The sequence below is a fragment of the Dermacentor andersoni genome, chromosome 5, assembly GCF_023375885.2.
Source record: "Dermacentor andersoni chromosome 5, qqDerAnde1_hic_scaffold, whole genome shotgun sequence".
Classification (NCBI taxonomy): domain Eukaryota; kingdom Metazoa; phylum Arthropoda; class Arachnida; order Ixodida; family Ixodidae; genus Dermacentor; species Dermacentor andersoni.
This window is the reverse complement of record NC_092818.1, coordinates 80,955,760-80,964,212: the sequence shown is the minus strand read 5'-3', so window position 1 is coordinate 80,964,212 and position 8,453 is coordinate 80,955,760. Positions and strand designations below refer to the sequence as shown.

Sequence of the window (8,453 nt, the reverse complement as noted above, 5' to 3'; positions counted from 1 at the left end):
CCGTAGCGTCAGCTGGCGGATCGCACTAACGACCAGCCGCCACCACAGCCCAGCCAGAGCGGGCTATAATACCTGCTTCTGAACGCCGCAAAGCCGTGTCCGTGAAAGCGCTGTTTCTGCGCAGGGCAAGGCGTACGCCCGCTCCCGTTATGCAACACCCCGCGCTCCGGCGAACCCATATGTGCTGAGGATAGCAGAAGGGTGCAATGTGCGGCGGCGTTCGTAACTGCCTGCCGTCGTGGTGATGCCGCAGCGACTGTGCATAAATCAAATACACTGGCTACCGTTTCCGTTGAGACGTTCCCACTGGCGTCACTGTGTGTGTGTGGGAGAGAGAGAGCGAGAGAGAGAAAGTGATTCCGTGGCGACCGGAAGCTGCGAGTCCCGGGGGACGCTTAAACGCGCGAACCGTGCCAGATCAGGCATACGGCACCGTGGGGAACCATCGTACAGCGCCGGCGGCTAGCATGCCAGCTGGGTGCTTTCGAATTTCTAGTTCTTTTCGTCCCTCTTCGCCCGCTCTTGATCCGGGGCATTGCTCTGTGCCCCTCTTGTTCGCGCTTGTTAATTTAGCTTACTGTTTCTATGTGTTTTCTGTCTCTATTCTGCTGTCTGATCCCAGGCGTATGCTCTGGTCAGCCACTGCCTTATGCCATCGGGCTCGGAGATGCACAGATTTGCCGTGCAGTGAGGCGCCAGTGTTTATAAATACAGAAGACTGAAGCCAGCCTGCTCGATTCCTCATATGGTGGTTAGTAATATGATCGCTTCAGGAAAATTCGTGGAAGCGTGCGAAACATGAAATTTTATATTTGACAGTGTTGGTTATGTGTAAGGACATACGCCTACAGTGGAGTGTTCACAACTGCCTACAACGTAGAGAGTATAGCACGCCACACCGCACGCTCACTCGAGCTCAAGCGGTTACACTCAGAATGCTAGAAACAGACACATACCCCACGCAAAACAGACTACACCATTACATTCCTGAGCTCTACGACAAGTCTTATTGCACCAATTGCAATACATCCCTTAACGTATATCATTTACTCTGGCCGTGCTCGCAAGCTCACATAAACTCCGAACCGGACAAGCGCAAGTTTGAAAAAGCAATCCGGAGCGAAGAACTCGCTCCCCAACTCTGGGCCGTCCAGCAGGTCCACGACGCCGCCAGGAAACTCAACCTCCCGGTTCAGTCGTGGGAGACGCCCACTCCATCAGAGCCCAAAGCTCTCGTGGCCTGCAGGACCTGAATAAAGTTTATTTCCTTCCTTCCTTCCTTCCACAACCTTAATTTCCATCGGTCCGGCAAATTTCTATCAATATACTATACTGCCCCCACGTAGCATGCAATATGGCCAAGCTAACGAAACGCGCGCAAAATACAGCGATTTAAAAACAGCGAATCTTCATCTCTCCACAGAATTGCAAATATCGACTATTTGCACAACGGCGCATGTGAGCAGCAGAACAGTGGTGTGCTGCACAGGTTCATAGCTCACTGCGCCATGATAGATACATATCATGCCAAATAAAGTGATGTTGGGGCACGCCATGACTAGTAGAAGTGATTTCTTATAATTTTGTTTATTGTTGACGGATGAGCTCCTCCATCCGCAGTCGTGTAGGGATGTGTATGTTTCAATAGGTATAGCGGTCGCCAATGACCCAGTGAAGCCGCAGGCTGTATATGGGATGTTGCGAAACGTAAATAGGGAAGCCAAAATTCCCATTCGCTGTAGAAGTTATTCGGTCGCTCATTTGCGCAATACGCTGTGGACCCCAGAAGCGCGATTGCGTGACTTGAGATCCCCTTTGGGTTCTCAGAGCTTCGCTTCGTTCTTACCGTATTTTATTCGATGGTACCTTCTTTACGCAATCAGTTTCGAAATCATGTTAGGATCTCGAACTTTCTTTGTAGAATGTTGGGAAATGAGAGTTAAGAAAGAAGCGCGCAGGTGAAGTGAATACTTTACATTCTATGGCGCGAGCCATACGTGGAAAGATATCTCGGCCTTCTCGGCAACGGGCACCCGATGAGGGCAAGCGGCTTTTAAATATTTGGTAACAGTGGTGATGACCGTCACGCTCTGAATTAGGATATCAAATAGCTGAGCAACATAGTACCAGATACTAAATCCTTCCAGCATACTCATACGCCGGAAGACGCGAGACGCGACGAAGCGTCATGAAAGAGGAATGTGCAAGCTGTCCCCCACCGAATGCCTGCAGCAGGGTTTAAGTTTGCTTAAAGGTGACATTTGGCACATAAAGAGGCCTTATTTGGCAGATGGAACCGATATGACCATGTGATACGACTACAATTTGAACGAGCCATCTCCGAACGCATGCACGACAACACATGCCCGACAAACAGCGTTGCCGAAAGGCTACCGCAAACATTAATGCGGTCCTGTATGAACGCGGATGTGGCGAATGTTAACTTCAAACAGCTCGATTGGACGAGCACAGAAACGAAATAACCACAACAGGACTAGCGCTGAGGTTGTTTTCTCGTTCTTGTCTTCGTTCTTTCGGGATAATGGAATTGCATTAGATCGTACCGGGAAGTATGTATGCTCGTTCGAATTTACGGCCAACTCACTTATTTTCATAACACTGCCTGTTTACATTGTACAAAATTCATAGAAATCACACGACTTACAGAGAGCGTTTATACCGTTTAGGGTCGGTTCACGCGATGATGCGGCCTCAAAGAAGGGCTGTTTTCGTGGTCTCGTCAAGCCACGCATGGACGACGTAAAGGGTCTGTACGTACGCCACCAGGGACTACTGAGAAGTCCGCCTACTCTTGAGGCAGCATCGCATGGTGCTGACTTCGGGCGAACATGAAACCCACCTGAGGAGAGGGCGCATGATGCATGCATCTTGCTCCGACTAAACGATGCTCCTCTCGGCTGTCGTCGAATCACTCTCTCGCAAATTCAGCTATACACTCAAACGTGCTCCATGACAGGCTCTGAAGAAGGGCACAGGCCCACTCTAACCGAAATTTGGCCCACGAGGAGGAGGAGGATCTCGAGAAATACTGAAGGTTTGCTGGAGAAGTAAAAAGGTGTAAAGCAATCAAACAACCGAGATCGAAAGAGCACGTGGGAGGAAGGCCAAACGGCTACACAGAAGCCCGTCCTTATGTCTCTGCAATCACAACGGTTCTCTCTCTAGGGGGCCTTGACGAAGGCGGTTAGAAAGGAAAGAGAGAGCAAAAGAAGGACGAAATAACCGAAGGCAGAGCGTATTCTTTGTACGTGCCTCGACTGGCGATGAGAGTCTCCGAGCGTGCGCGGCTCATCGCGGCCATCAGCTTTCCGTTCCTACTGTGCGAAAAATTCTATCACTCGCTCAATCAATCGGAGGAATTGCTTCCGATTCACGGACGATTTTCATTTACCCAGAAGACGACGGCACGTGCGTGAGAGGGTTAAAGAGGGAGGGAGGGATTCTTCGAGACTGAAGCCTCCGGTGCAGATGGCTTCGATAGAATCGCGGGCACAGAGGCACCGGGCTATTTATTCTATGACTGGTCACGCTTGAGCGATTTTCATGGCCTGCAGCACTTGCTGGCTCCCTTCCAGATCGTAACGTTTGCTTTCGGATGCTTATGCCTAGCCGCGCGGAATATCCCCAAACGTTAACGACTGCGTGAAGTGTTAATTTAATGCGCTATTTTACGCCGCACAGTTCATTCAGATAAAGATTTAACTCCTTAAGTGGGGTTGTAGAGCGGATGATGCTGCAAAACCAGTTGAAATCACAGCGTCATCAACACCAATAACGCAAAATTATTTATGACACGTGGTTAGGATTTACGAGCGCTGCTAAAGATAATATCGCGACAAAATTAAATATGTACGAGTTCCTTTTATTCTTTAATTTCTACCGCTTATTTCTTTTCTCTTTCTGCTCCATTTCAGAGCGTGACAATGCACTACTGTAGACGCAATTGTAATCAACATTTCAATATAATCTGCACTTTTTTCACATATAATCCTACGAACAGACGAGTAATTGTTGATTTCATATTTATTGCGAATAACAACGAAACTGCCATGTAGCGCAGTGAAACGCTTATATCTTTAGACAGCCCTTGGTGACATGATATAATCGTTGCTACAGACTCACTCCAATGATCGTTGAGTAGATAACGGATTGAGCGAGAATAAATCTGTAGAAGAAGAAAGAGCAGAAAGAAAAAGGGGGGGGGGGGTCTGGGAGGTGAGCCACTGTAAGTGCCCGCTGCCTATCCTGTGCTGGGGAAAGGGCTGAAGGGGATAAGAAGTGGTAGTTGTTCCTACAAATCATCCTGTGCTCTTAAGAAAGAGTTTTACATGCCAACACTCTGTGAATTCGAACATCCTGCTTTGTTTCTAGAATCCTGAGCGTTTTCAGTGGTCAAAGAATTTCAATTGCGCGTGCGCGGTATAGGGTGCACGAGCTCTGCGCTAAGATGGGAATCCGAAACTAGTCCCATTGCTTCCACGTGAATTTTCGAGAGTGTAACGCTTTGTCGACGAATTCATAACTTTCCGAAAATGTCTTCAATAAGGCTTGCTAGCTTTCAGCACTTGATAACCAATGACAAGGCTGCCGATCGCTTAAGTCGCCATGAAATGATTTTTCTCACCATGCTTTCTGCTCCGTTTGCAGGTTCGCCACTAAAAGAGAGGGGAATCCAGTGGGACGCAACCGGAGCTTGGTCGTGCAGGTAAGCCAGCTAGTCACGAGAATATTTGCTCCAGTATCGTAGCGCTTACGCACGAACGCAACACAAAGCATGAGACAGTTTAAAGAAAAAAAATGCCAGCCGCAACAACCGTTAAACAGCATTAAAACAGACGCACAAAGCGCCTACCCATGTTTAAATGGCCTTGCAATGATTTCGTATGCTTCACTCGTTTTTTTTTGTATGCTAGCCTCACAGGAAGGCTTCTGTTTCCCTCATGCCGAGATAGCAAGACAAACGGACCGCTGAGCTGCTGGCTCAACAATGCATTCGCCAATTGAGTTAAACGCTAACTGCGTATGACTCATTTTTCGTGCTTACTGCAGTGTCTCTGGGATAAAAAGGCATAAATCTGGTCTCACGCGCTCTTGAGTGAACCTAACATAGCTTGCAAGTACAAAAATATGAAATGGAAAGAAGGGAAATAAATTTCGACGGTCACGATTAATGTTTGCGACAGAAGAGACCATGCGAGCATCAGACGCGCTGGCCCGCCCATCAATGTGTGCTCATTCAGCTACGATGCAAAACATGTGACGTTCGTTTTAGAAAAACGGTTCCGATATGCTGGTAGATGTTTTGGGCTCGTTTGGTTATGGTCAATGCGACTTAGTGACAACAACTTGCAAATCTTAAGCAGAACATGCCGAACCGAAAAGGTTTGGAATAAATTTGGCACCGGAGATTCTTGGCCGCACCCTGAAACGTGAGGCCGCAAGCGCGACTGCACAGTGCTTCTGTGGACAGTTCGCTTCCACTAATGGCAAACGACAAAGACGCTAATCTTTAGCGTCACCGCCCAGCATTGCGTGCAATGCCTGAGGTGCTAATCTACTAGTATTCCTTAACTTCCGCGCCAAGACAGAGTCTGCAAAATCGCTTCCTGCAAAGTCGAGTCGCTTCCTGCAAAATATGCCAGTGCTGAGTCTCGCTCGTCCAGGGACTTCCTGTCGTCTACTGAGCACCACATACGAGCGGCGGTCGTATCGTCTTTTTGTGTCTGAATGCTGCACTAATACATGGCACTATCGCGTTTCGCTAAAAAGAAATTTTTTTTTAAGGCCCAGTTGACGGAATGCAAATGGGGAACTCTGGCTCTCCTGAGTTTTAAAAATGGCAGCACGGAGTAAGGCTGCTGCAGCGATGGCGGCCGCCCTTACAATGCGCGAACCCGCGGCCTGTTTGGACGTTTCGTTCCTCTGCAGTAACCAACCAGACCTAGAAAGCTCTAATGAGCCGTGTTCAGAGCTTTAACTTAGTATTCACGATTGCGAGAAAAATTTCGAGCCTCCGTCGACTTCGTGCACGTGGACCCGTACCGACAAGATCGCTTTGAGGCCGTCGCTTCTGCGACATCTTTTTTTCCAGGCCGTGTCTGCTATAACGCTTGGAATGGATAATAACGAAAGCACGGTTGATTTCTATTCCAAGAAGTATCGTTCTTCGCATAAACTGCATCTATGGTCTTGCCTATAAGCAAGTCAAGAACATAAAAAAAAATAATTGACAGTAAAAGAGAACAATAAATGAGGCGTTGTGAGGTTTTAATTTATTTTGTTTTATCTCAATTGTTTGTGTTTGTTAGAGCTGGCCTATCTTTGCTATGCGCATTTTCTGTCTTGTTTGCTGTTTTCTGTGTTTGCGCCGGCATATCTTTGTTATGTACTGTTTGTCTAAGAAAGAAAGAGTAGCGGGCATCACCCATGATTCTAACCTTTCCTGACCGCACATTTGTTATTAGCAAAAGAAACTGCTATTATTAAAATAATTAAAGCTATTTACAATAAGTTAGTCATAAGATATTCATAAATTTTAGTGATTTTCTTCAAAAGGAAGTTGCTATAGAAAGAATTAAACAAGTTCTTTTATTATGAATGCATCAGCGCTTTCAAAGTGCAGTATTCTTTCGAGTTGGTTAAAAATCTTAATGGTGAGTTTTCTTGACCTTTGACATCTATACCAGTCTGCTTCTTGAACTTTGCTCTCCTTCTATTGCATGTACGTTGCAAAACCAAATAAAAATATATCACGCCTAACCACACCCGACACACACTGTTGCCGAAAGGTTACCGGAAACATTAACGCGGTCCAGTGTGAACGCACATGTGGCCAATGTTAGCTTCAAACAGAGCGCACGGGCGAGAACAGGAACAATATAACCGCAACATGACTAGCGCTGAGGTTCTTTTATCGTTCTTGTCTTCGTGCCTTCGCGCTGCTTCAAGTTACATTCAAGACGAACCAGCTCGCCCAAATCAAATTTGTTGCCACTGCAGATCTGTTGCGGGCCGCCTCGTAATCTATCGAGACAGGCGGTAGCCGATGACGCCGACGTTCTTCACACAAGGCTACGGATTGCGTCGTTCGCGCCATTGTACGGTACTTCTATTGCCCGTCGTGGTAGCTGTACACGTTCTCGCGAAGCGTTCGGGCTATTTGGATGAAGTCCGTCGCATCGAATCAATTGGCAGCGAATAATAGAACGAGGGAGAAGACGCACACGCACACTTCGCGTTCTCTGCTGCATCGAGGTCAAGGGCGACGAAGCTGGCCACAGTCGTCGCTTGCAGCTGCAGTGTTGCTGAGCGTTTGAACGAGCCATTTTCTCCGGGACAGCTAACATTAGACGCTTTTAATGGCGTCCACCGATTTATCAATAACAGCAGCAGCGGCAGCAACTACGGAAGCGCAGTCTCGTGGCGTGGCTTCGCTGCTTATCCTGGCGTATCGAGCATTTTGGTGATGAATTGCCCGGTAGATGCAATTATTGGCTGTGTTAAAACCATTAGATGGCATGGCGGACGTCTGCATTCTGCACAGTGTTGTTAGGAAGAGGCTGAAAGGAAGGTAGGGAAGGGCATGGGGGAGGGTTAGTGTTGTTTATTGAACAGACTTAGTTTCATACTAGCCTTTTAGTGTGGTGAAGGAAAACGATCGTTGAGCTGGTAATTGAGGAAGTTCGATTTCGAAGTGGGCTTCGCATGCATGATTAAATAGGGCTGCGAGGACCCGCATCGAAAGGCTTAAAAAAGGAACATGGCCGCGCGGCATTAGCATATTTAATGCATGTGATGTGCAGATGTGTTTTAATTCACTAGGAACATAAGAAATAAAGTTTCGTCAAATAACTTCAATGAGATTTGAAACTGTACTATGTATAATATAAACTAAGCCCAATATTTATCTGCTTTGTAACCAAAAATCACGCCAGATGGAAATATTATGAAAAAAGTCCTGTGTTGGGGAAGATCAAGATCGCACAAGATTTATTGTCAGACGTTTAGATTGCACAGCTATATTTTGATTAATGTTATTTTAAGTTTAATATAACAGACATAACGGGCACACGTATACCGCAAGTTGAGATTATTGGTTCCGTCTGGTTTAAGGCTCTACAACGAATCGTTTACTCGCGGTCTTACAGACGACTTCAGGGCTGTTAAATATTGCTCGAGAATTTCGCTCTCTTAGAAAATCTCTTTTACAATAATTGAGAAGTTCAAGAATAATGGCAGTGAGTGTACTTAGCTCCTTTTTTTTTCTTGATTTCACGGCAAGTAGTTCAAATCGTTTTAATGGTCACCTAGTGTACAGCTCTCTGAGCTATATATAAATAGAGAACAGTAGAAAAACACAGGGTCGTTATAAACTTATTTGCAATTGATATAGTTGTAGCCATGGTAATGTAAAAACTGCGCGATCTTGCTAA

The 8,453-nt window shown here is 46.6% G+C and overlaps 1 protein-coding gene and 1 long non-coding RNA gene across 2 annotated transcripts in view; one reads left to right on the top strand and one right to left on the bottom strand.

Annotated features, from left to right (window-relative positions):
• Window positions 1-8,453, bottom strand: part of LOC140218486 (uncharacterized) — an 876,148-nt gene that overhangs the window by 664,363 nt on the left and 203,332 nt on the right. The window lies entirely within an intron of this gene.
• The window catches only part of LOC126530814 (uncharacterized), a 205,946-nt gene that overhangs the window by 72,112 nt on the left and 125,381 nt on the right, over window positions 1-8,453 (top strand). The window contains exon 2 of the mRNA XM_050178100.3: window positions 4,669-4,726. The gene's annotated coding sequence lies outside the window, so the exon portion shown is untranslated. The remainder of the gene's footprint in view (window positions 1-4,668; window positions 4,727-8,453) is intronic.